Consider the following 25,133-nt stretch of genomic DNA (forward strand, 5'->3'; position numbering starts at 1 on the left):
GGATCCCCCTTACCCACACCCCACTACACAATTTATAAAACAGATTTAGACCATGGCATGGCCTGAGGTACTAAGGAGTGGACACAGAAGTGGAGTGTAGACATGGACCTGGTATCAGAAGCCGGAGAAAAGGGAGAGACAAGAATTATGTGACGTATCCAGGCAGGCCGCGGCCTTCATCACTGCAACAGGCCCTCCACAGACTCACTCACCAGCCAGACGCAGGACACACGAACACAGCATTCTCTTCCAAGCCAAACCTGCTACGGATTCCCAGCCTCTCCCTATGTGTGGTGCATGTTCTTGAAACCCAGTCCATTGTCCATTGCATTTGGATTTAAAACAAAACTTTTTCAACAGAGACCCATGGAGGGGCCTTAATTCTAACCAAGTCTGGCTGTTGTGTTACCAGGGGTGTTCTCAGGCCTTCTCCATGTATACCAAAGAACAAACAAGTCGCTCTCACTGGATATCATGGCCAAAGTCAGGCAACAGGGGATACAGAAAGGCACAGAGGGGACACCTCAAATCAGCCAGTGTCTCTTTAATTCATTCCAACCCTGGTAAGGGATGTCCTACATTGGTCCTATCTTTAAAAATTATATATTGATATATTGTTGTGTAGATTTATGCAGTATCAAATAGAATTATGATTTTCATATAGCATGAAACTTTTAATCAGGCAAATTAGCCTGTCCTCTAATACTTGACATGTTTTGGGATGAGAATGCTTAAAGTTTACCCTCTTAGCAAAATCAAAATACACAGTACCCAACTGTTATCTATATTCATCATACTGTTCCACAGATCCCAAAGACATATTCAAAATATTTGATTCTGGAACAAACATTACTTTTGTTATTATTTGCACCCCCACTTTAAAGGGATAGTTTACTCACACAAAAACAGTGACAACGTTTTAAAAACTGTTGTTTATTTTTTTTTTTAAAGACAGGGTCTCAGATCGACCTGGAACTCAAAAACAGACACTTACATGCACACACACAGACGTGGACACATGCACACACATGTACACACACAGCACACACAGTGCATGCACACATACACACCTTTGTTCCTTCTGACTGCTCTGAAGTCTTTCTCCTTGTCATTCATTTTCAGCTTGTTACTATTTTATACTGAAATGGACATATTTTACAATAATTCTACCTGAAGTTTAAAAATATCTCTTTAAAGTAATTCTGGAAACCTCTTAATCGCATTCTTCCAACATTGGTTATGCTCTGACTAGTACTTTCCCTACCCCTCACAAGCCTTTTAATTCCTCTCACAAATACCGCTGACCATGCCTCCCATCATGGAAGCTTGTGTGTACTGAGCCCAGAGTGTAAACATGCCCTTTGGGCGACACTGAACACAGCAGGACCTCAGAAGGACCTTGGTGATGCAGGCCAGCACGTCTGAAGACTGTCTGGGTTTTGGTGCCATGAACCAGTCTGATAGCCAGTTATAAAAAACAGCTGTCAGCAGAGAAGGCGCCTTCCCTCAGGTGCGGCTGTTCTGCTATACTTTCTCCTTTTGGCCCTAAATCTCCTTCCATTCAGGAACCCCCTTGGGCTTGCCTTCCTTTTTGATCAACCACGAGTTTGCTCCTGGATACCTGTGACGGTTTTCTCTGTGTTTGCCCTTGCTTCTGTGTTTCTCAGAGGAACCAGCTTGATCTTCTAGAACATGCTATTCTCTGTCTTAAAACCCACGATCAGTTTCTATCAGTTCAGAATCAAATATAAGTCCTTCATGCATCCTGCCAAGCCACAAAGTAATCCTGCTTCTTGAACCTCTTTCTGCTATAGTGTCTGTACTTGTTTCTCATTGCTATGCCAGCAAATTATCATAAAATCACATACTTACACAAACTTCTTATCCTAATGCTCTGAGGGTCAAAAATCCATGGAGTCTCAATGGAGTAAAACCAAAATGTCACCAAGGCTTCCACAATCTGTTTCCTTATCTTTTCCAGCTTCTGGGGTCACCGACATTTATTGGTTTATGGTCTCTTTCTGGCATTGATTCACCCTCTCTCCAGCTTGTATTCACGTCTTCCCTCGACTCTGATCCTCCTCTCTCACTCATATCTGAGGTGGGATTCCCCTCTGTACGCTATGAATATGTTTTATTACCATTGGTTAACAAAGAAATTGCTTTGGCCTATAGCAGGGCAGAATATAGCCAGAGAGAGAGAGAGAGAGAGAGAGAGAGAGAGAGAGAGAGAGCAGAGTTAGAGAGATGCCATGTAACTGCCAAAGGAAAAAAACCACCAGAACAGAACCTTACCCAGTAAGCCACAGCCTCATGGCAATACACAGAAATGGGTTAAGATGTAAGAGTTACTTAATAAAAAATCTGAGCTAATTGGCCAAATAGTGTTGTAATTAATACAGTTTCTGTGTGATTTTTAGGTCTGAGTGGCTGGAAAACAAAATGTAGCCTCTGCCTACACATATAAAGTCCTTAAGGATATATTCAGCTCACCTGAATAATGCAGAACAATCATCCTGTCTCAAGATTCCCAGCTGTCACACCTATAAGGTCAATTTCCCATGTAAGCCATCATGGTCACAGGTTTGGGGTTAGGGTGCAGGTCCTTTGAGGGGCTTCTACGCAGTGTAAGTCAGCATCTTTGCAACGACTGCTACTTCACTGCTGTCCTTCAGGCCTTTGCTTGTCCACCCATTTGTATTGTTGACTCCCACTCGGTCACTGGACGTATTTCCCTGACGGTACTATTTGTATTATTTATTTATCTATTTATTTGTGCGTGATGTGTGCATTAATGTGTGTGTGAGTAAAGAAGGGGACCACTTTAGGGAGAGGAAACTGATTGTTAGAAGAAGGAAGAGTGATTGGGGTAGCAAGACTGTGACAATTAACACAATTCAATATGATATATGTTGTGGAATATTAGTTTAAGATGTGTTACATTCATTTACGCTGTGGAATATTTGTTTAATGATGCAAAAATATGCTGCATTCTTTTATGCTGCATTTGTTTAATTCTATAAAGCTGTGTTACTTTGCCTGCCTAAAACACCTGATTGGTTTAATAAAGAACTGGACAGCCAATAATTAAGCAGGAGAGAGAAATAGGCGAGGCTGGCATGCAGAGAGAATAAATAGGAGGAGAAATCCAGGCTAGAGAGGAAGAATGGGAGAAGTGAGGAAAAGAGGAGAGGAAGACACACAGTAGTCAGCCACCCAGCCACACAATCAACCACAGGGCAAGAAGGAAAGAAAGATATATAGAATAAAGAAAGGTAAAAAAAAAAAAAAAAACAAGGAAAAACATAGCTAAAGAGAAACAGGATAATTTAAGTTAGAAAAGTTGGATAGAAACAAGCCAAGCTAAGACCAGGCATTCATAAGTAAAAGGAAGCCTCTGTGTATTTATTTGTGATCTGGGTGGTGGTCCCCAAAAACAAAAAAAAATCAACTACAAATATATGCATGTGTGTTGGGGGGAGGGTCCCCGAAATCTTGCAAATGCTCTGCCTAACAAAGCCCATCATTTCGTATGGCAACTAAAAAATCTAGTTAAAAATCCCAGCACATCTATATTTTATAGACAATTAAAATACCTTTTGAAAAATTGAAGTATTCAGGAATAATGAAGAGAGAATTACTATGATTCCATATAATACTAATATATATATATATATATATATATATATATATATATATATATGGAGAGAGAGAGAGAGAGAGAGAGAGAGAGAGGTTTTTTTTTTTTTCCGAGACAGGGTTTCTCTGTGGCTTTGGAGCCTGTCCTGGAACTAGCTCTTGTAGACCAGGCTGGTCTCGAACTCACAGAGATCCGCCTGCCTCTGCCTCCCGAGTGCTGGGATTAAAGGCATGCGCCACCATGGCCCGGCATATTATTTGTTTTGAAGTAAACATATTTATTGATTTTCATCCTTCACTCACCGAATGATTGACTGTTTGGGGACAGATGCCATTCTCGATGTCGGTCCTCATTCTCAGCCTTTCCTTTGGGCAGAAGTTCTAGTGGTTTGAAGCTGCTGTCTCCGATGCAGCCGGAGGCCCAGGGTGGGCTGGGTCCAGGGCAGGAACAATTTCCCAGCTCTCCCTGGAATCTGTCTTGTTAGCGCACCCAGGTCTACCACTGCAAGAGCTCCACTCTGACCAGTACTGCCGTGAGAAATTCTCTGAAAGGATCCCATGCCCTTGACACTTTAGAGCAAGCTCATTGTTCCTGGTTTTTATTAAAGGGAACTCCTCTCCAAGCCTGGAAATGGAGACACCAGCAGACATGTAAACGTGCTAATGAATGTGTGAAATGATTGTTAACTTCCATGGAGTGGCAGCCAGTGCACTACATACCTGTGTTACTTGTGTGTCCAATGGTCATGTTGTGATCTTTAAGTATGCAGCTTAGACAGAAACAATGACATATGTCTGTAATCCCAGAATTAAGAGGCAGAGGTAGAGTTCAAAGTCAGTCTGAGTCATGTAGTATATCCCTTTCTCAAAAAAATCTAAACATCACATGTGTACACACACACATTTGGAAATCTCACCCCCTTGTTTATATCTGCACACATGCATGAATATTTTTTTAAATGAAGGAAATGTTTTTTAAATGTTAAAAGACATTAAAACGCCGGGCATGGTGGTGTACACCTTTAATCCCAGCAAAGAGGCAGAGGCAGGAGGGTCTCTGTTCGAAGCCAGCCTGGTCTACAGAGAGTTAAGTTCCAGGACAGCCAGTGCTACACAGAGAAAGCCTGTCTTGAATTAAAAAAAAAAAAAAAGACATTAAAACTCCCCCAGGCCCCTGGATTCTGGAATGGCTTTAAGACTTTGCCTCCTATGAGGAGGAGACATCAGAAAGCAAGCCGCCCACAGGAGCCCGCTGTTCACATCCAGAAAGCTTCCTGCTGTCATATCCAAGTTTATTGTCTCTCCAGCCTGGCTATTCAGGCTGTTTGGAGCAGGTTACCCTGTAAGAGGTCTGGAGAAGGGAACTCTAAGCTCAGGGGCTGTGGTATCCTAAATGGCCACACTGTGTCCCCACAGGACTGCCAATGTGCTGTGTGTAAGAACAATAGGAACCAGGTTTCTGTCTCTATAGAGAACATACACAGCCTCCTTACACCCCTGGGTGGACTGGGCTCGCTTTGTATTGTCTGATCTAATTGCTAACGGCCCACGGCAAGATCAGCCAGTCCAACCCTGTGACTGTAGAGGAAGCCACCACGATGCCAGATCAGCCAGTCCAGCCCTGTGACTGTAGAGGAAGCCACCATGATGCCAGATCAGCCAGTCCAGCCCTGTGGCTGTAGAGGAAGCCACCACGATGCCAAGAAGGGGCCTGGCCATCATTCTCAATCTTCTACCATTTTGCTCCCTTTCTTCTCTGCAAAAGGCAGGCAGAACCGTACGCCCTCTGGAGTCTTCTCGAAGGGCAGATGGACATTGGTGCCTTTCAAAGCCTCAGAATAAAGTATCGGCCCAGGAAACTCGACCTTGTGCTTCCTAAGCCCTTATGGGAGCCAGGCCTCATCACATAAGATTCCAGCAGGCTCGGACCCTTAAAGCCACGCTACATTGCCTGCTCTTGCGAAATAGTAACAGCCCAAGGTTCAAATTCAATCAGAATTTACAGCCCTCTGTCTGGCACGTCAGAGGTTCCTTCCACCGTTCAGCTTCTCCAAATCAGTGTTTGTCCATAGAGTGTCAGGAACTTGAGAAGGCTCTGGTCGGTGTCGTCTCTGCACTTGGGGTTAGAGAACCCCACCATATGGATGAGAGTCAGAATCTCCGACTCAGGGTCTTGGGAGTAATCTGGTCTAGGTCATTCCTTCATACAGCTCCCCAGAGCACACCGTTCGTGACATGCTGCTTTTATTTCTGAATTTCAGTGTGTGACCTGATTCCCTCTGGGTTTGTACCTGAAATTTGAGGATTTGCCACCAGGGGGTGCCAGAGAAGTGGTTTAGTCACTGATGTTCACAACCCTTGCTTGTGCTCTCTGCATCCAAGCTCTGAGTTAAATTCTAGCATTACTGGCACAGAGAGCTCTTTATCAAAATAATGGAAGTCCCTGCTTCACTAAGGATCCCCAGTGCCACCTGAAATCTCTCTGAGAGGGACACACCTTACACTGAGAAATAAAGGCAAGATTCAGGGATGGCACAGAATCGTCTCGAGCTGGTTGGAACACTGATGACAGTCTCAGCTTTGTTGAATCCTGAGACTCAGACCGTGTCTCAAAACCACACTCATTTTGACTGATCAATATATGCTGTTTGCCTGGGGACTTTTGCATAGGGGTCCTGATGAGCCCCTTGGTCCCAGCTTTAAGTCTGAGCAAAATACTGGTGTTGACTGAAGGTTAAGAGGTTTAAGATTCAACACCGCAGCAGGCTTCAAGTAGAGATGGGTCTCCACCTCAGCCTTGCCACTCACTCTTCAGCAAGCTATAGTAAAACTACCCCATCTACATCCAAAGCCCATCCAAGGGGCTCTGAACATGGCCACATCTCACGATAGCATCCTGACACCACCAGCACATTGTGTCTCGTGGTCTCCACGGTCCACAGAGGTAGACAGAGCATCTAATCGGAAGAGATGTGTCTTCATGGCGATTAAACAAATTCCCTTCTTCCTGCCCGGCCAGGCCACCAGTATCATTATGCAAGAGCTTGCAGGACCTGGCCTTGAAGGTCAAGAATGCTCCATGGAGGGAGTAGAAGAGGCCACTACGAGATGTCACAATGTCACCCAGTCTTGGCTCCGATAGGGAGATCAGCGTCCAACAGTTTTTGGAAGCTGCCTCAACCTCCATACTTTCTTGCTGCTCTTCTGGGAATCAAATCTGCCCCTAAGTTGTTTTCCTCGGGGTTTCTATTTCTGTTTACGAGAAACCTTCATTCAGAAATAGTCTCATGTTTGCCCCAGACCCTCAGAATTGAAGAAGATGAAGTTGTGGTGGCTGGGGTGGGGGAAAGAATTTGTCTGAGGGACTGCACTCCTTTCCCAAATAAGTTCTGTCTCTCTCTCCCAGCCAGACTCGCTATAAAAGGGAAAACTGGACAACGGGCGGTGGGAAAGGAAGGGAGCCTGAGCTGGCAACTCTCCGTGAAACACGGACACCGCACTGTTTACAGATTCCTGCAGCCAGCCCTGGAATCCAGATGCAGACAACACTGTTTATGTAACAGAAATAGACCCCAGCGCCACGTGACTAAGGTGGCTACTGGGAGTTGGGTCTCCTATGAGGAGACATTTGCTGCAGCTGAGGTCAGAGGGGACAACAGGGAACAGATTCCCTGGGGTTCCTGGGCAGGCAGGTTGTGTGTTTCAGGCCAGGCTTCTGGTTGAGATCTGTCACGAGGCAGGCATGTCTAAGATGTGTGTGTGTGTGGGGGGGGGGGTTGAAAGAAGCCATGCCCTAGCATCTCCTCACTATTGTCACTCGCAAAGGGTAGAGTTAGTTCTTCATCCAAGAGGAACGTGGCCTGCAGGTCACAGTACTGTCCCCTCCCAGCAGGATGCATGGAAGACTCGCAGCCAGTCAGTGTTCAAGATGCGGCTTCTCCCCATGGCTCCACCTGGCCTAACACATGGTTCTCATCAGCCCTCCATTGCCTGGTCAACAAGGAGGGTTGAATGTTCTAGAATCAGGAGATGTGTCAGCCAAGCAAACATCCCCCCAAGCCTTGGTCCCAAGCTCACCACTTTCTTCACATCCCTTGTTTTCCCAGCCTCACGAATGGATGACCCTTCTAAGGGATGTCTCTCAAGACACGGATTAAATGCCTACCCTCTCCAAGAAATCTCCAGTAGTGCCCATCTGAGAGGAGCCAGCCCTTCCTCTGGGCACAGTCATCACCTGTCTCTAGATCTGTTCCCCTCACCCAGGGTCACCCGTGACTTTGAAATCAGAGCTGTGTTTCATCTCTGCACAAGCTTTAGCCCAGGCTTAGTGCCCAATACAGGAAGCCAAGTTGTTAAAGGGGAAAAAATGGCCTCAAATGACAAGGATAGGATCAGAGATTCTATGTCTTCTGTTGGGGACACCTGTATTATCTACTTTTCTATCACTGTAATGAAATTTCTAAGGCTGGAACTTTAAGAAGCAAATAGGTTTATACAGCTCAAACTTTACGGGCACGGAGCCAACCCATCTTAGCTGTACGGAGGCTGTCACGAGGGGTGGACTCAGTCATGAAAAGACAGTGTCACCAGACAGAAATCCAGAGAGACAAGAAAAGGGGCCAGCAATGACCTCCAACTGGGTCCCACTTTTTAGAGGCCTCACCACCTCTACACCGCCAGGCTGAGGAGAAAGCCCTTTCCACATGAACCCTGTGGGACCCACACCACATCCAAACCGTAGCACAGCCCAAATCATGCCCCTAGCTCTTTGCATCCCTGAGGAAACCAGCATCCTCATATACTAAGGTCAGGCTTGAAGTCTCCTGACCTGCTTGGGCAGGATTTGCAGCTCTATGCACACCTGGCTCTCTCAGCTGTGAGAGTTCTGTTCCCTGGGGACCAAGGCACACCTTGTCTTCTCGAACCTGCAACCTGCCCCTCTGTGTCTACACTTTGCCTGGACCCACTCCCCAGTCAGGGTTCCACTTGGACGCCACGTCCTTGAGAACAGTTACCCATGCAGCAGCTCCTCCTGTCTGGACACACTGAGCTTCTTACACGTAGGTAGGTGCAAAATCACCCTGATGTCTCTTGGATACTCATGTGCCCTGTGGAAGGCAACTCCAGGCTTTGAGTCCAGGTAGCATGTACCCTGGGTCACCTCTGCAGCTCGTGCAGCGTTTGACTGCTCTGACATCCGCTCTCCTGCCTGACTCACGGGGGGGCAAGAAACCCATGTGCTCCCACCATCTCTCCAGTGTCTGGCAACGACTGTCTTATACTAACGAGTGAATTCATGAAGACACCAGAGGAGCTTGGCAGAATACAGGACTGTTGGAATACATGTCACCTTGGGAGGACATCAAGCTTGAACTCCACCAGGACCCACCATACCTGGAGCTCCCAGGTGACCGCTAGTGATGATCTCTAACTGCTCTTGGGACCTTAAGAGAAAGAAAGGACACAGATAATACATGACTCTTTGCAGCTGGGTGCTGTCTTCTTTTCCTTTGGAGAAACAAACAAAAGCATGGGGGAAAGGAGGGGGAAGCTCTTGACACTCAAAGCCCGTGATCTCAGACGCAGCCCCAAGGACAAACAGGCCCCCTGGAAGTCCCAGCTAGACGCCAAACTCACGGTGCAAAGGAGGCCACTATGACTGCCAGGATCAGCCCGGGCACACAGAGTTTTTCAGTCCCGTGGCCACAGCCCCTTCCACCCACCCGCCTACCCCGTGTGCCCCCAGAAGAAGACAGAACCTTCTGTCTGGGGGCGAGTCAGGCCTGCAAATAATTAACTGTAATAATTGGCAGGTGGGTCACTGGCTTCTGGCTTCCAATCCACCAGGGGCTCATGAAAAAAAAAAATCCTTGGATGCTCCACAGCTCATATTTAGTTTGGGCTCGGAGAAGCTTCAGCCTTCCACGTCCAGAAACAAGCTGTGGGCGGCAGCTGTCCTGGGCGAATGAGAGACCCAGAACAGCCTGGAAGGTTGAGGCTCCTTTGGCCCATGGTCAGCTTACTCCTTGGGAAAAGAGGGAGCAGTAGTGGGGTCCTGTTTGAGGGAAAGGGGATAGCAGTAGCCTAGGCCTGTTATCCTTTCTGGGAATGCAGATAAGGAGAAGAAAGGGTTCTTGCTCAGATGTTTCCTTTGGAACATTTGTTTGGAAGAGTGATCATTGCTGACCCAGATTCCACAGACCAGACATGCCCGTGTCAGCATCCCTGCACACCTGTGGTACCCGGGATGCTCAGTCTCACCGTAGGTGAGCCAACATCTCAACAGTGTCTACTGCCCACATGTCAGGTGTTCCCCAGTCGGGCCTGTTCCAGCCGTTGCTGATCAACAGTGTGTTATCTTTTCTACTGAGGCCAGGAATCCTCCACACAGACTCCATAACAAGTAGACAGGAGTTGATAGGAGAGCTAAGAAGGAGTTGTTACTTCAGGTTAATAATTCAGAGGATGCCAAGATGTCATCCGGGAGTGATTAACAAAGAAAAAGGAAACAAGACCACTTTAGGACTGCGGTGCTGAGGCCCATCACTGCCAGAGTGGCCACCATACCTTTCCAAAACTCCATCCTCTGAGGATAAGCTTTGGGGAGGGGACCACTGGGGTAGCCAAGGACAGAAACACACCTTTTCTGCTCATCCCATCTGTATTTGAAGCCTAAAGCCTGTTCTCTCATGGGAGGTGCTAGCTGTGTTTTTGGCCGTGTCCTCATAAGGCCCATAATCAAAATCAACACGGAGAGGACAGGGTTTGTTTTATTTTGCAGCCTATAGTCCATCACACTGGGAAGCTGGGGCAGGAATTCAAAGGAGGAACCTGGGGCAGGGACTGAAGCAGAGACCCTGGAGGAACGCTGCTTACCGGCTTGCTCCCCCATGGCTTGCGTACCACCATTTCTTCTACGCTAAAGACCACCTGCCCAGTGGGCTAGGCCCTCCCACTCCAATCATTAGCTAAGAACACCCTCACAGACATACCACAGGCCACGCTGATGGAGGCGTTTTCTTAGCGAGCGTCCTTCTCTCCAGAAAGTCCTGGCATGTGCCAGGTCCACAGAAACCCTGAGCTGCACAGGCTTGGTTTGGGTCAATTTTGCCTAGCTTCACTGCCAAGCCAGACTCCAGCCCACAGTGAATTCTGGGAGATAGCAACCCTTCCATGGGTAGTTTCAGGGTGGCTCCCTGCCCCATGTCTGTGACTCCACTGCTTCCCGGCAGATTAAGTGTATAGGGAATTAATGAGAAGGACTGGGGTGGGGGCGTGTTCTTGATTGGAGTTCCTCCTATCTAGAATTGGAACCATAAGACGACATGGTAACTCTATGCTAAATGTATTTAGAAAATGACATGGTTTTCTATAATAGATTTACCATTTTATATCCTAACAGTCATATGTGAGGGCTTAATTTTTCCAAATCATCTATATGAACATGTTCATTCCTCCATCTTTTTAATCATGACCATTTTAATGGATGTAAAGTAGTGTTTTTATTATTATTATTACATGTATTTATTTATTTGCTTACTTTGTGTGTTTGTGTCTGGGGGTCAGAGCACAATTTGCCCGAACTGATTCTCTCCTCTGCCTTGTGGGTCCTGAGATCTGAATTCAGGTCCCCAGGCTTGGTGGCAAACACCTCACACCATCTCACTAGCCCATCACTGTGACTCTGATCTGCATTTTGCCAACTACAATGTCTTTGAGGATCGTCATGAGCTTGCTGGTCCTTTCAAGCTCTCTGAGGAAATATCAGCTCAAGTCTTTCGCTGGTTTTTAAGGTGAAACCCTTCATCTTTGTGTTGTTTTCCCTGTGGAATTTAGGTCATTTTCTAGACAGTGGGGTCAGGGATGAGTCAAAGGACACTGAAGTACTGCGGGGGAGGGCGGGGTGGCAGATTTAGAGTCCAGTAAAATTATTATATGCATGAAATAAATAATTGTCCTTCCGCCTGGGTCATGACTGTTGGTTAGGGAAGCAAAGATTAATTTTAGTCTGATATGCTTTCTGACACTGACCCCAAAACCTAACATCACTCTCAGTCATGCTTAGTCTTTCTAAGAAAACCCCCAAACAAACCTGAGCTTTCCCCGGCCTTTTCCGTTCTTCACCGGGAGTGTGCTGTGGCCATGGCTGTGCCTTTGCAACCACAAGGCACAGGGAACATCTTAGCATCCTTGGCATGGTAATTTGTGGTGACTTCTGCCTCCTGTGGGCTCTCGGGCCACGACCCCATCTGCTGGCTAAACCTTGCCATAAGGACAGTCACCAGAGGCCGTGGCTTTGTGGTTAAGTTTCTCCTGGCTGTTAGAGTCTACCATCTCCCACTGCCCTGGCTTTTTGGTATAGGTCCGGCTGTGACTTCCTCTGAACCTTTCTCATGGAGAATGCACAGGAGTTAAGCTCAACCTTTGACCCCTCTCTTGAGTCTTATTCTCTCCATAGATAAAGTCAAGGGATCCAAGGAACACCAAAACATCAAGGTCTTCCTGCAGAGCTGTCTGCACCACCCAGTCTGCTTGGATGAGCTACTTCCCTGTGTCAAGAAACAGCACCATCCTCCCAGAATTCCAAAGGGAAGTAAGCAGATGGACAAATGTTGGTGGCTCAGAGGAAAGAGAATTCAGGAAGTGGCAACTAAACCTGTCTTTGGAAATGAGCATGGGAACTCCATACTGATGTCTTTCATCTCTACAGCACCAGACACCATGGTGAGGACAGGTGGAGTTCATCCACCGGTGCCTTGAGTCAACCTTGAAGGACGAAGGCCTTGAGAAGGTAAAGTAATACCTGAGTGGCTATTCCCTTTTAAATAGAAGGGAGCAGTGAAGGGTCACCTGTCATGGTTCGACTCTGTTCCTCCCGGAAGCATGTACTGGAAACAGTCCCAGAGTGATGGTGGTAGGGGATCAACCTCATGGGGGTTATCAGGACATGGCAATTCCATGCTCCTAAATGGGTTCATGTGAATAACCAAAGATCTAGGGGCTTCCAAGTCCATCTCTCTTGGCATCTCTTACAATACTGTGCCTACTGCCACATTAAGGCACAGGGAGAGGCCCTCACTTCTTTGTTCCCCGCAGTCTTGAACTTCTCAGCCTTTTGGAACTGTGAACCCATGAATTACTATCTATCATAAATTATTCTGTTATAACCTCACAAAATGGAGTAGGATGCCACCTAGAGCCCATCGGTATCACTGATCATGAGCATCTACAACATAGGACTCACAATGTAACAAATGTGCAGATCTCCATTTCTAGATCCTCCCTGCCAGCCCTGGGGAGTAGAAGACAGTATGCTGCTGATGTTCACCTCTCTTGGCGTCTCTCATCGAGTGATCCATGCCGTCCTGTTAAGCTAAAGCAAGAAGGCTTTGCCTTGTGGTCCCTTCAAAGTGGAGGGACCATTTAAAAACTTACTCTCCCCTCTTTTTCAGAATTCCCATTCCTTCATTTTCCTCACAATCTAAACCTTGATCCCGTGTAGAGCTTAAAGCACAGATGCCAGTAGAATGCAGAATCGGAAACACGTCTGAGTCTCTGTATTGAGGGGAGAGAGCGAGGCTCAGTCTGTGCAGGACAGCCCCCGTTAGAGCAGAAGAGACAGAGCAGCTGGAAAACACAGGTGACAAGAGCAATCGACAGGACCATTAAAGTCTGAGGAAAGGCTTCACTGGAAGAAAACGTAAGATCTAAGATGGTAGCCCCTGTTGAACAATGGATTAGAGTTTTAGAAAGTTGAGTGATGGAAATATGGAGAGGAGGCCTTTGCCTCTTCCTTCTCATAGCCCTACAGAGCCACGTGAAAATGGCTGCTCATTATTTTTAAATTAGTGAAGTATGTCAGTGCTCCCACATGAATTCTTACTTGTCTATGGCATCCTGTTAATCCAGTGACTAACTGTCCTCAGCCTTGGCTATGTCCCTCCTGGGGGGGTCCTGGCTCTGCTTTGAGTCTGGACTGTGCTCAGTGTTGAGACATAGCTGGAAAGGAAGCAGGCTGCTCCCCTCTGTCAGGCCTCTGGGCATCGCTGGCTGATGACTCTCTGGCTGGTGAGGACTTTGAGGAAGAGTACACATGGCCTACATCATCCCACCTGGAGTCCCCAAGGAAGATGGCTTCCATGCCAACCCCAGGATGGTGTCCACTATGGTTGAGCGGAATTCCTTCTGGAGCACAAGTGGATATGTGGCTTCTGCCACCCAACCCAAGTCCCCTCCTGTGCCTGAACTCCTCACATGCCCCTCTCTCTCTTGCTCAGCAACACTGTAAGTGAAGCCTCTCTCCTTATCTGAGGGACAGCTTCAGTATCGGGACATTGCCTCACTTCCTGGGCTTCTTTCTAGAGTCAATAGAAAGCAGGCCCAAAAGGCAGGCCACCCTGAAGCAGTGTCACAGAGGTGAGCTAGGGATTGTTTTAATAAAGAACAAAATGGGGGGGGTGGTGCATAGAAAGCTCGTCCTCCTTCTCTGACAGGAGAGGAGTGATATGGCGAAGGGAGACTTTAAATACTCCATGCAGACGGGGGTGGGGGCTGCTCCGCTGGAACACTGGCCTACAGTGCCAGAACCTAGAAGGGACGTCTTGGGATTACCATCGACACTTCATTGGACATAGTGAGGTCTCCAGAGTTCAGGGTTGCTGGGACCTGATGCCTTTGCCTCTCTGAGGGTGCTTCTGGGAGCACATCCAAATCTAGTTTCCCAGGTCCTCCGGAACACTGGGTGGCACTGGACGCATCTTTAGCACAAGGTAACCAACCCTTACGGCTTGCCGTCGTCCCATCTCTCCTGCCCTGTCCTTCCAGCACCTACCTCCTTGAGCCCCCTTCCACCTGTCTGCTCAGAATCTAGCCCGGCCTTGAGAGTCTCCCCCTGCTAAAGCTTCTTTTAGCTTCAGTGGTTGAAAAACAAGGGCATGGTTCACCGTCCTCCCTGGTCCCCTGAGATAGGCAGTGGAGCTGGGCCAGAACCCCAGAGATCCAAATGAGGAAATGTCAGGGCACTCTTGGGGAGACTCAGGTCACTTTGCCAACATTGGCCAAGATCCGAGTCAAAGGGCATGAAGACACAGGCTTCCTGTGGACGGTGTCCCCAAGGATTGGGGAGGAGAGGGCCAGCTTTCTGTGTAGCCTGGCACCAGCCTCACAGGCCTGCAAGCACTGGCAAATGGCCGACTGTGGATATCAAGGCCCCTGAGTACCCATGTTTGTCTTTCTGCTCAATTTCAAGAGCTCAGCAATGTGTCCATTTCAAAATAATGATTACAATGCTCTTTGGTAAGATACAGAGGCTGGAATTCATGTCAAAGTACAGTAGAACAAAGCATCCTAAGAGAACCCAGCTTTGTGCAATGACTGGCACAGAAGGAGGGGAATCGAGTCTAGGAATTCTCAAAGGCACATGGGCCTTAGCACCTCTGCGAGGATGGACTCGTTATAATTGGAAGAACCGATGAGGGAAATGGTCAGAGCCTTGCGGGTTTGCAAAACTGGTGTTTTGGCTTGTTCTGGTCATCAGACAACGAAAGGGGCAACATTTGGACATTCAATTACCGCCCGATGCTGAGGACTGGTTGAGTATATTTGGTCCCAATGAAGCAAGAGAGAAAACAGGACAAAAAGCTTTGGCAGAAGCAAAGCCTTCTCACAGCTGTGGCAGTGAAAGATGGGTCCCAGAACAGTCTCTATCCTGGCCCACCCCCTCCCCCATGGACCCCTGGGAGGATGCAGGAAGCAGGGCTCAGCAACAGCTTGGAAACAGGTAGCATCCATGCCCCTCCACCAGAAAGGCTCCTGAGTTGGCGCATTGCAGTTATGAGGCACACCATGTCTGTCTCACTGAGAAAGAGACATGCTAAAAAAAAAATTAGTCCTTTCTAATCAAGGATGCCAGGTACCTAGGCACCTAGGCACATGGGCACCTGATACCTAACTGTTTCTTTCCCTCCTCTTAGGAAAATGGCCAACTTCCCAGCCACACATTGACACCCCTGGCAAAACCAGCCTTGTTATCCCACCTGAACCAACAGGAAAGAAAGCCAGTGGAGAAATCAGCCTATTGGGATGGCAAGCCTTTGAATACCATCAGTCATGTGGAAAATGCTGAGCTGAGCCTGGCAGCATACCCTAAAACCTTCACACAAACAATAAAGTGATGCCCAGAGCCTTCAGGCCCATGTGGCTCAGTACCACTCATTGAAAAGCCAGACCCTGGCCTCCTCCAGTGACCTTAATGAGGACCAGGTGACCACGAGTGAATGCGATCATGCTGAATTAGTGGAGTCTAAGGATTCTGCTGAGCCTGGAATGAACACATCCACAAATAAGCAAGTCTGTCTGTCCAGGAGCTGGAAAGAGTGGGACATGGAGAAGGCAGAGGTGGTGTGTGCCATCAATTACTCGTGGCTCTCAGAGAGCTGAGGACAATGCTTGGACGTGCAGCTTCTGAGCATCTGGAGGAGCCTTTGGACAAAAGTCCTCTGGATAAATCAAGGTCATTAGGCCCAACCAAGCCAGGCCAGAGGGAGGCTTTAGTGTGTCGTGTGCAAATGGGTTGATGGCTCCTCTCAGCTCTGCTGCCTCCTACCTGCCATCTTGCTGGTCCACTCTCTCTTCTCCACACCAACAAGGGCTGCTTGGGTTCATCCTCCCCTGTAGATACGCTACAGAAAAGGATCTGACGTGGCTCCCTTTATTCATGACTGCAGAGATGGCTCAGTTGGTCGAGTGCTTGCCCAGATCTCATATAAGAAACAGAACCTGGGAGTGTATGCTTTTCATCATCGTGAGATGGGTGGATCTCTGGGGTTCTCGGGTCAGTCAGCCTAGCCTAAAGGTTGTGCCCCAAATCCCAGTGAGAGACTTTGCCCCCAAAATAAGCAAAATAAGATAGACTGAGTTCCTGTGGAGGCACACTCCAGGATGTCTGTCTGGCTCACATACTCACACACATGCATGTGCCAATGTATACATGTGCACCCACATGTTATACCAACACACACACCAACACACACACATACATACACACACACACACACATGTCTAAGCTTACATTTTACTAGGAGAGAATTGTTTCTGATAGAGTCAGAATCCTTACTACAGAAACAGAAGAATTAGCTAGCAGAGGGAAGTAGGAATCACAGTGGTGTGTCCGAAATGCTTTAGAGGAAGGACTTGGAGGTGAGCCCTGCTCTGCCTCTTCCTGGGGCTTCGGGCTTTGCCTTCCGTGTGTCAGTCTCAATTTCTGCATTTGTACAGGGTAAGACACAGCTAAGACAATTCTGATGTGCCTTCTGTCTTGACTAGCCCGTGGACCATAGCTCATTGAGAACTCTTTGGTCCCAAGAACAGGGACCTGCTGGGCTCTGGGGACCACATACTGGACTCAATGTTACTCTCAACTTGCCACAGGGAGCATTGTAGAGATACATTGTTAGCTTGGTAGTTCACAAGTGGGAGCTTCTTGAATGTTCTTCAGGAGGCCAATGGGAAAATAGACTACCCAAGGTCCTTGAGCCTCTAGTTAAGCCCTGATCCCCTCTGATGTCTCCAGTTGTCATCACAGAACAGCTATCTACAGCAACGCTCTCCCAACCTCACATAGAACTAGGTACCCAAAAGGTGCTTCATAAACCCTGTGGACCAGACTGGAAGTCTAGACCACAAAGGCCCACTCCTTGTTATTCATTAGTTTTGTGGATTTGGGTTTTTTTCCATGTGAGGAGTCTTTGAGTGTCTGGGAGTGAGGTTTTTTTTTTTTTAAGTCACTTTTTATAGCAAATGAAGACTTCAAATATCACTTAACAAAAGATGTCTTTGAAGCCGCGTCGGTAGAACATGGCCACAATGAGTACCCTGCCCACTTGCTGCAAATGATTTATTTTGCTACAAATTGAATGCAGAAGAGAAGACTCTGGGGGCCTAGGATCTCAGAGATCTCAGCCTCAAAAAGAATTCAAGTAACCTTAGCACTATCCCACACTCTCCACCTCAACTATGCACTGTGGAATGATATTGTGTTTGGACTGGCTCCCCATCGGCTCTGCCTTGGCCCTGGTGTGGGCGGGATGGGGACTTGGGCTTGCACTGTGCTCCTGTTTCAGATCTTGAGTAAAGGAGACCAGTTCATGAGTATTCAAGAGTGTGGGGTGGACAACGGGTAACAGAGCAGGAGAGAGAGGTAGGTTTTCTCTTCTCATAACTCATTTGAGATGTCCTCGCCTTTAACCCCTATGCCTCTGTGTATGTGTGTGTGTGTCTGTCTCTTTTACACACACACACACACACACACACACACACACACACACACACCAAGGCCTGGATTGCAAAAATGTGCCTTTTCAGCTTATGTGAGGGAGCCTCACTAGGTTCAATGTCCCATTCCCTCCTCCTATTTTCCAACTTGCTGTTAGGATGTCACCCCATTTCCCCACCTGTAACATGAGGGCCTGCTTGTTGGGGTTTCTGTCCTGCCCGGTTCCCACAGCCGGTAAGCCCCAAAGAAATTACACAGAGAGTCTATATTAATGATAAAGTGATTGGCCCATTAGCTCAGGCTTCTTGCTAACTCTTATAACTTATATCAACCTATTATTCTTTTCTATGTTAGCCACGTGGCTCAGTACCTTTTCAGTGGCGCAGGTCACAACCTGCTTCTTCAGTGATCTGGTTAGGACTGCACAGAGAGCTTCCTTCTTCCCAGAATACTCCTGTTCTCATCACCCTGCCTCTACTTCCTGTCTGGTTGACCCACCTATACTTCCTGCCTGGCCAATCAGCGTTTATTTAAAACATGATTGACAGAATACAGACAATTCTCCTGCACCACCCACCTTTGTATGTCAAAGCTTTAACACGCAACCCATTAGAATGTGACTGCAGTGAAGACAAGGCCCTTGAACGCGTGGTTGCAGTCAACGAGCTAGGCAGGCTCCAATATAGTGAGATCAGGGCCTTGTAAGAGGGACCCCGGCTGCTGAATCAGTCGGGTCCTCTACAGAAACGGAACCAATAGAACACATACACAACATACGGGATTTATCTGATCGCTTCATGCAGTACAGCCTAGGTAGTCCAACAGTGGCTGTCTGTACAGGAGAGGCTGGAACCCTCAACAGCCCCCATCTTCTGCTGAAGACTTAAATGGTTCCTGAAGAGTTGTTGGTCTTGGGTCCTCCTTGGAAGACCGAAGAAGCCCTGATTTCTCCTCAGACTCCTATATCTGGGCCACTATCAAAAGTTGCTGTCCACTCTGGAGGAGGTCTCCCCTGCCCAGATGTATATTTGGTCATTAATTCAGTCACACTGACAGCCAAGATGAACCACGATAGCTGCTTAGGGCGACACCAGGGATGGAAACAGAGATAGAAAACTACATGGGAATAGCAAGAAGCTGCCACCTACAGAGCAAGGAGAAATGCCTCAGAAGAAGCCAACCTGCTGTTCTTTGCTTTGGAACCTTCAGCCTTCAGGACTGTAAGACCACAACTCTGGTTGAAGCCACCCAGGGCGTGATACAGCAGGGACAGAGTTCAGGGACTCTCAACCCCTCTTGCAGTTTCCATGACCTGTTTATATAGAGAAGTGTTTTTAAACAATATTAACTTTTAATAGTGTGTGTTTGTGTGCATTTGAGTGCAGAACCCACAGAGACCAAAAGAGGGCGTCAGATCCCTTGGGGCTAGAGTTACAGACTATGCTGTGAGGGACCCAACATGGGACTCGGGAACCAAACTCTGGTCTTCTGGGAGAACATCAGGTGTTCTTCACCAGAGCCCATAGAAATAGTGAGGATTGGAATACTTGGATAGAAGTACTGGGGATAGAAATAACTCCTCAAAATGGAGCATTTTTGTTTCCCTCCAGGGCTCTTGTAAGAGCTGTGGGCACCAATCATGGGACACAGGACCCAGGGCGGCAGAGATGCTGCTGGCTAAGCCAATGTGACTATCAGTGTCACTGTCAGAGCTCTTGGAGATAGTTGGTTTATAGGTTGCTTATGCATCTTTGCCAAGTGGCATTCCATCAATCTAATGACATAGTACCGAAGAATTTAAGTGTTTGGGCAACCTTGGGGATTTCTATCCCCAGGACACTAAGTGACCCAACTTTGAGAGTGTGTTCACAGAATCTGTTAACCCTAAAGGATGTTCTCTCTTCTATTTACATTCATGGACCTGCAGCTACCTGTTCCTGTCTCTTCCGGTTTGGATCTGAGATGTCACATGTCCGTGTTGTGCATGCTGTCTCTATGCCGGTGCTATTGGGGAAGGCCTGGAACTATGGGAGGTGGAGTCTGTGGCCGATGGATGTAGGACACTAGAGGCAGGCCTTGCAAGTCCTCCACGGCCACTGCTTCCTGCCTGACTCTTGGCTTCCTGCTCAGTGTGATGTCAACAACCTGTGTCACACACTCGGCCACCGTCATCCAAGTTGCCCACTATCCCTTCCCTCCACGATTAATGGAGCCCTCTGAAATCAGAAGCTTGAGTAAATCCTCCCTCCTCGTAAGTCGTTCTGGCCATTATCTTGTCACATGGTATGAAAATAACCAGCTGATCATTGTCACCCGAAGGCAGTAGTTCTTAGCACGCACTGACAAGAGAGAGCTTTACTGAATGTCTGAGAACAATACCCACAAGCCACCACCTCCATACTGATCCTTGATAAACTGCTCAGAGATAATCATCTCCAGAGAAATAATTCGTCTTTGCGAGTCCACGATGCTGACCTCTCAGAGCTGTTCTTTGCGACACACCAGAGGAGGAGGGCCACACACTAAGTTCTCACGTGTGAAGCAGGGTTTCTGTGGACACTGTGGTCATATGTTAATGTTGGTTTACACCCTGCCCAACAGCCCTGGACACTAAGATACATTTAGTCTTGGAAAATACTGGACACGGATCATGTTTGAAATCCAACTTCCAGTCAGATAAATTAGAATCTCTCCAAACGTTCTCCTGACCCACAATGTCAGACAAACAGCACTTCCGTCCCTTATCTCACTAAACGGAAGGCCTCTCACAGCCATGGCCTGGAACTCAGGCCTGGTAAAGTCACACCCACACCCCAGGGTTATTTCAGATGGCTCTCACGGTGTCCATGAGGGACACACAGCACACTGTGACACCAAAGATGCCGGCGCAGCACCATGCTTGCAACTTTTAAGGCATTTCCTCTTTACACCGTCCAGAATGTATCACCAAAGCAGCTGCCCACAGGTCCTGACCCAAAGCCAAGCCACAGGAGCTGGTTTGCAGAACCAAATCAAATCAAACCTATCAAATGTGTACGGTACAGATTTGTGTGCTGGTAGAATGAGCTCATGGAAGACTCCTTTAGCTATATAGCACGTGGAGAGAGAGAGAGAGAGACAGAGAGAGAGACAGAGAGAGAGACAGAGAGAGAGAGAGAGGAGAGAGAGAAAGAGAAGAGAGAGAGAGATAGAGAGAGAAAGAGAGACAGAGAGAGAGAGAGAGAGAGAGAGAGAGAGAGAGAGAGAGAGACAGAGTGATGGGAGCACAGAAACCCGCCCCTAGGACAGAGAGGTGACAGGGAGCCACGTGGAGGAACAACATCATGGCTCTGCCGTGGTCCTGAAGCCACCATGCTTCAGATTGCTATGCCTTGTCTTTTGATTGCACAGGCTCCCATAGCAGAATGTTAGAACATCACTTTACCATTGGGGTGAAAGTCACATGGCCAAAGAAGTGGGGCAAGCATCCAGACACAAATTTGTCTTCATCTCGATGAGCCATAGGAGACACCCTGAAAGGCAGGCTCGTCAGGTAGTTGGGGAGCCTGCAGGACGGACTGAGTTCTCCAGCTTGTCCACTAAACTGTCCTGGCAAGAACCATCTCATCCAAGTGGTTAGAAGTTAGGTTTTGATATCAGTATTAGTTCCGATTTGATAAGGGAGACTGAGGACTGGAGAATCAGGAAACAGACGCTGTCTGGGTCTTAGACTTCTGGTGACATTAGGTTAGACAGACTTTATCCGCAGATGTCCATGACCACCCTGGAGGTGCAACTCCCACCTTGAGGGTGTCTTGAACCCTAACATCTCAAACTATATGATACCAACTGTTCTTGTCTTCCACCCTTGGTTTCTATTTCCTGGAAATTCCCTCCCAGACCTCCCCAAAGCCTTACATCTTCGTTGATTTCAACTATCAAGTTGTCTGTCCAAATTAAACATCATACCGGGGAACAACTGAAGTTACTGTCAGTTGTGGGGTGCCCTCAACAGGTCTATTCCTGAGGATACTGTCGGTTGTGGGGTATTCATAACAGGTCCATTCCTGAGGATACTGTCGGTTGTGGGGTATCTATAACAGGTCCATTCCTGCAGATACTGTCAGTTGTGGGGTGTGGGGTGTCTGCAACAGGTCCATTCCTGAGGTCACTGTCGGTTGTGGGGTGTGGGATGTCTGCATCAGGTCCATTCCTGAGGATACTGTTAGTTGTGGGGTGTTCACAACAGGTCCATTCCTGAGGTTAGCTACCTTTGTCATGGTCACCCAGGAGGAAGCCAGCGTGCTTCTTCTGAAATATCCCTCCTGTCCCTCAGACATCCAGAACACCCAGGACATCCATGTGTGAATCAGAATCTTTGTTGTGGCGAGATCTCAGAAGACAGTGAAGGTAGGGGGAGCAGTTGTGGAGAAAGTCACCACAAGAGGGGTTTGGGTGCCTGAGAACCACAGGGAGTGGTACAGGAAGTCAGTAAGCACTCCACCCACAGGGCTGGAAAGACAAGAGGGCCTCAGACACAGAATGCAAGGGTCATGGGAGCCAAGACCCCATGACAGAGGCAGTGGATTCAGAGACCCTTCCTTGCCTGCTTCTGAACTAAGGCAGGTACCTCCCATGCTGAACCCTACAGAGCAGAATTCTTAGATTTCCAGGGCAGAGGACATTGGACAGGGCACAGAGTGTAGCTGCCATTAGAAGTCGTCCTAAGGAGGGCTACGGCGCAGAAGCCACACTGTCCCACCGTTTTACTGTTGGCAGTTAGTAGTCAATGTGACAGACTCTAGACTCCCCTGACAGATGTGCCCTGAAGCCCGCGAGGAGGGCTGAGGTTAAGTTAACGGAGGTAGGAAGATGCCCCTTAACTATGGGCAATGCCAGCCCGTGGGCTACAGGCCAGAGTGGAAGAAAAGGAAGACAATGATGGCAACACAGGCACGCTTGACTATGGACACAATATGACCAGCTGCCTTGAGTTCCTGTCCCCATGGCCATGACTCCTTCAAACCACGAGCCAAAGCCACCCTGCCTTAAGTGGTGTTTGTCCCGGTCTCTTGTCACAGCAATGAGACAAGCAGTTAATATTGGCTCCTGTTGTCCCTATAATGAAGTCTCTATGTAATTGTGAGACCCCTCAGGTGGCTTAGAGCCTGCGAAAGGATCCAGTCTTGGAGACTGTGAGTTTAGTTGAATGAGGAAAATTAGTTTTGAGAAGTTTATAATCAATGCTTATATATAAGGGGGTCTTTAATTAATAAATTCTTAAGTTTTATTGTATTAGTTGGGTAAGCGATAGCTGAATTTTAAAGAGAATACTATGTGCACTTGACACTAATGCTCAGTGTATTAAGTTAGTGCACACAGCCCTAGCATGGCTCTCTGTGCACATAGCTCGAGGAGTTCCTAAGGTATGCTCACACTACTGCAGGCCAGGGACACCTGGACGTGAGGGCCAGCTGAAGAGCCTTCTTGTCTAGAAAGATTTCGCTGATCCTACTAAGGATTCCTCTTCTCCCAGCCTGTTGACTGCCAGGTACTTTTGTGGGGTTGGAATCTTGTTCTTACCCTCTTGCTTTTGAGATACAGATTCCTGACTCCAGAATAAGGTTGTGGAGTTTTAGGGAACAAGCTCCTAGCATTAAAGGGTCTTTGCTTTCTTTCCATGCTCTATTTCTCTGAGTGTTAGACACATAAGATGTCCTCAGTGTGAGCTTGGTTGCTTGGATTTAGCTTTGTGTACAATGTTACACTCCTGGTCGACATTGGTTGTCAAGTTGGTGGGATCTAGAATCTCCTTGGACAGTAACTTCCAGGCATATCAGTGAGATTGAGTTGATGGAGGTAGGAAGAGCTACCCTAAATGTTTGCTTGGGGCAAAAGGGGAAAGGAAGCTGAGCACAACATCCAAGTCTTTTTGCTCCCTTAACTGGATGATGTGGGACCAGCTACCCCACCTTCCCCACCATGGATTGAACCTTTGAACTGGGAGCCTACATAGATCCTTTCCTTCGTTTCTGGCTTTGCTCAGGCATCTTGACACAGAAATCGTCACGCTGGGGTTCACTGCGGACAGATTCCTAAAAGGAGTTAGACAATATCAGAGCAGATTAAGTGTCGGCTCTCAAACAGGAACTAGGAATACAATGTCTTAAAATTAGTGTTCTTTGCTCCAGATGGTCCTTTTTGTTCCTTGGTTACCGCTTTGCCATAGTTTGGGGCATTCCAAAATTAGAATTTTTTAAATCAAATGTAGCTGAGGGAAGGTGTGGAGTGTAAACAGGATTGTCAGAAATGCCCCAGGGACAGGAGGAATCTGTAAATGGGGTCTTGCTCTTTAGGAAAAACCAATTCTCCTTCAGTATCTGAAGGAATTAGTTCCCAGGTTCCCATGGACACCAGAGTTCATGGATGCTGAGATTCCATCTATGAAATAGCACAGCATTTGCAATGACTTTATGTATATACTCCTGACTATGATAATCATCTTAACTGCTTATAATACATTAATATAATATAATAGCATATGTAATAATATAACAATATAATAATACAGTTTAACAAAGTTTATATATGTTCAACACTGATGCAATTTTTACCAAATATTTTCGATGCATAGCCTGCAATATAGTGAGCCAACCACACTCACAGGATTCTTAAACACTGATAAGCTTGCAAGGTGCTTGCATGCCAGTGTTGAGTGCTGGAGGGAGCCAAGTAGCTGGTCCAGGCAGGCGTCCCTACCTCCCTGACCTCACACATTGCATAACCGTCTTCTCTTAATTGAAACTCTCTCTCCAGGTGGAAGTAGTCGGCATGTAAGACTTAGCAAGCAAACAAACTTCACATGTTTGGGAAACTTACAAGAGTCATGAGGGCTCTGGCTCCAAAGTTACAGAAGCTGAGAGCAACTGCTCCGGGGAAGGAAACCGAAGATCGGAGGCAGAGGCTGAGCAGCAGAGAGGATGTTCTGAGCTTCCTTAAAGCTCTGCAGACAGCTCAACCTCCTTAGCGATCAGGGAAATGCAAATCAAAACAACTTTGAGATATCATCTTACACCTGTCAGAATGGCTAAAATCAAAAACACCAATGATAGCCTTTTCTGGAGAGGTTGTGGAGGAAGGGGTACCCTCATCCATTGCTGGTGGGAATGCAAACTTGTGCAACCACTTTGGAAATCAGTGTGGCGGTTTCTCAGGAAATTCGGGATCAACCTACCCCTGGATC

The sequence above is a fragment of the Microtus oregoni genome, unplaced genomic scaffold (genome assembly GCF_018167655.1).
Source record: "Microtus oregoni isolate MIOR12 unplaced genomic scaffold, Mior012 000023F_ref0000262, whole genome shotgun sequence".
Lineage (NCBI taxonomy): Eukaryota > Metazoa > Chordata > Mammalia > Rodentia > Cricetidae > Microtus > Microtus oregoni.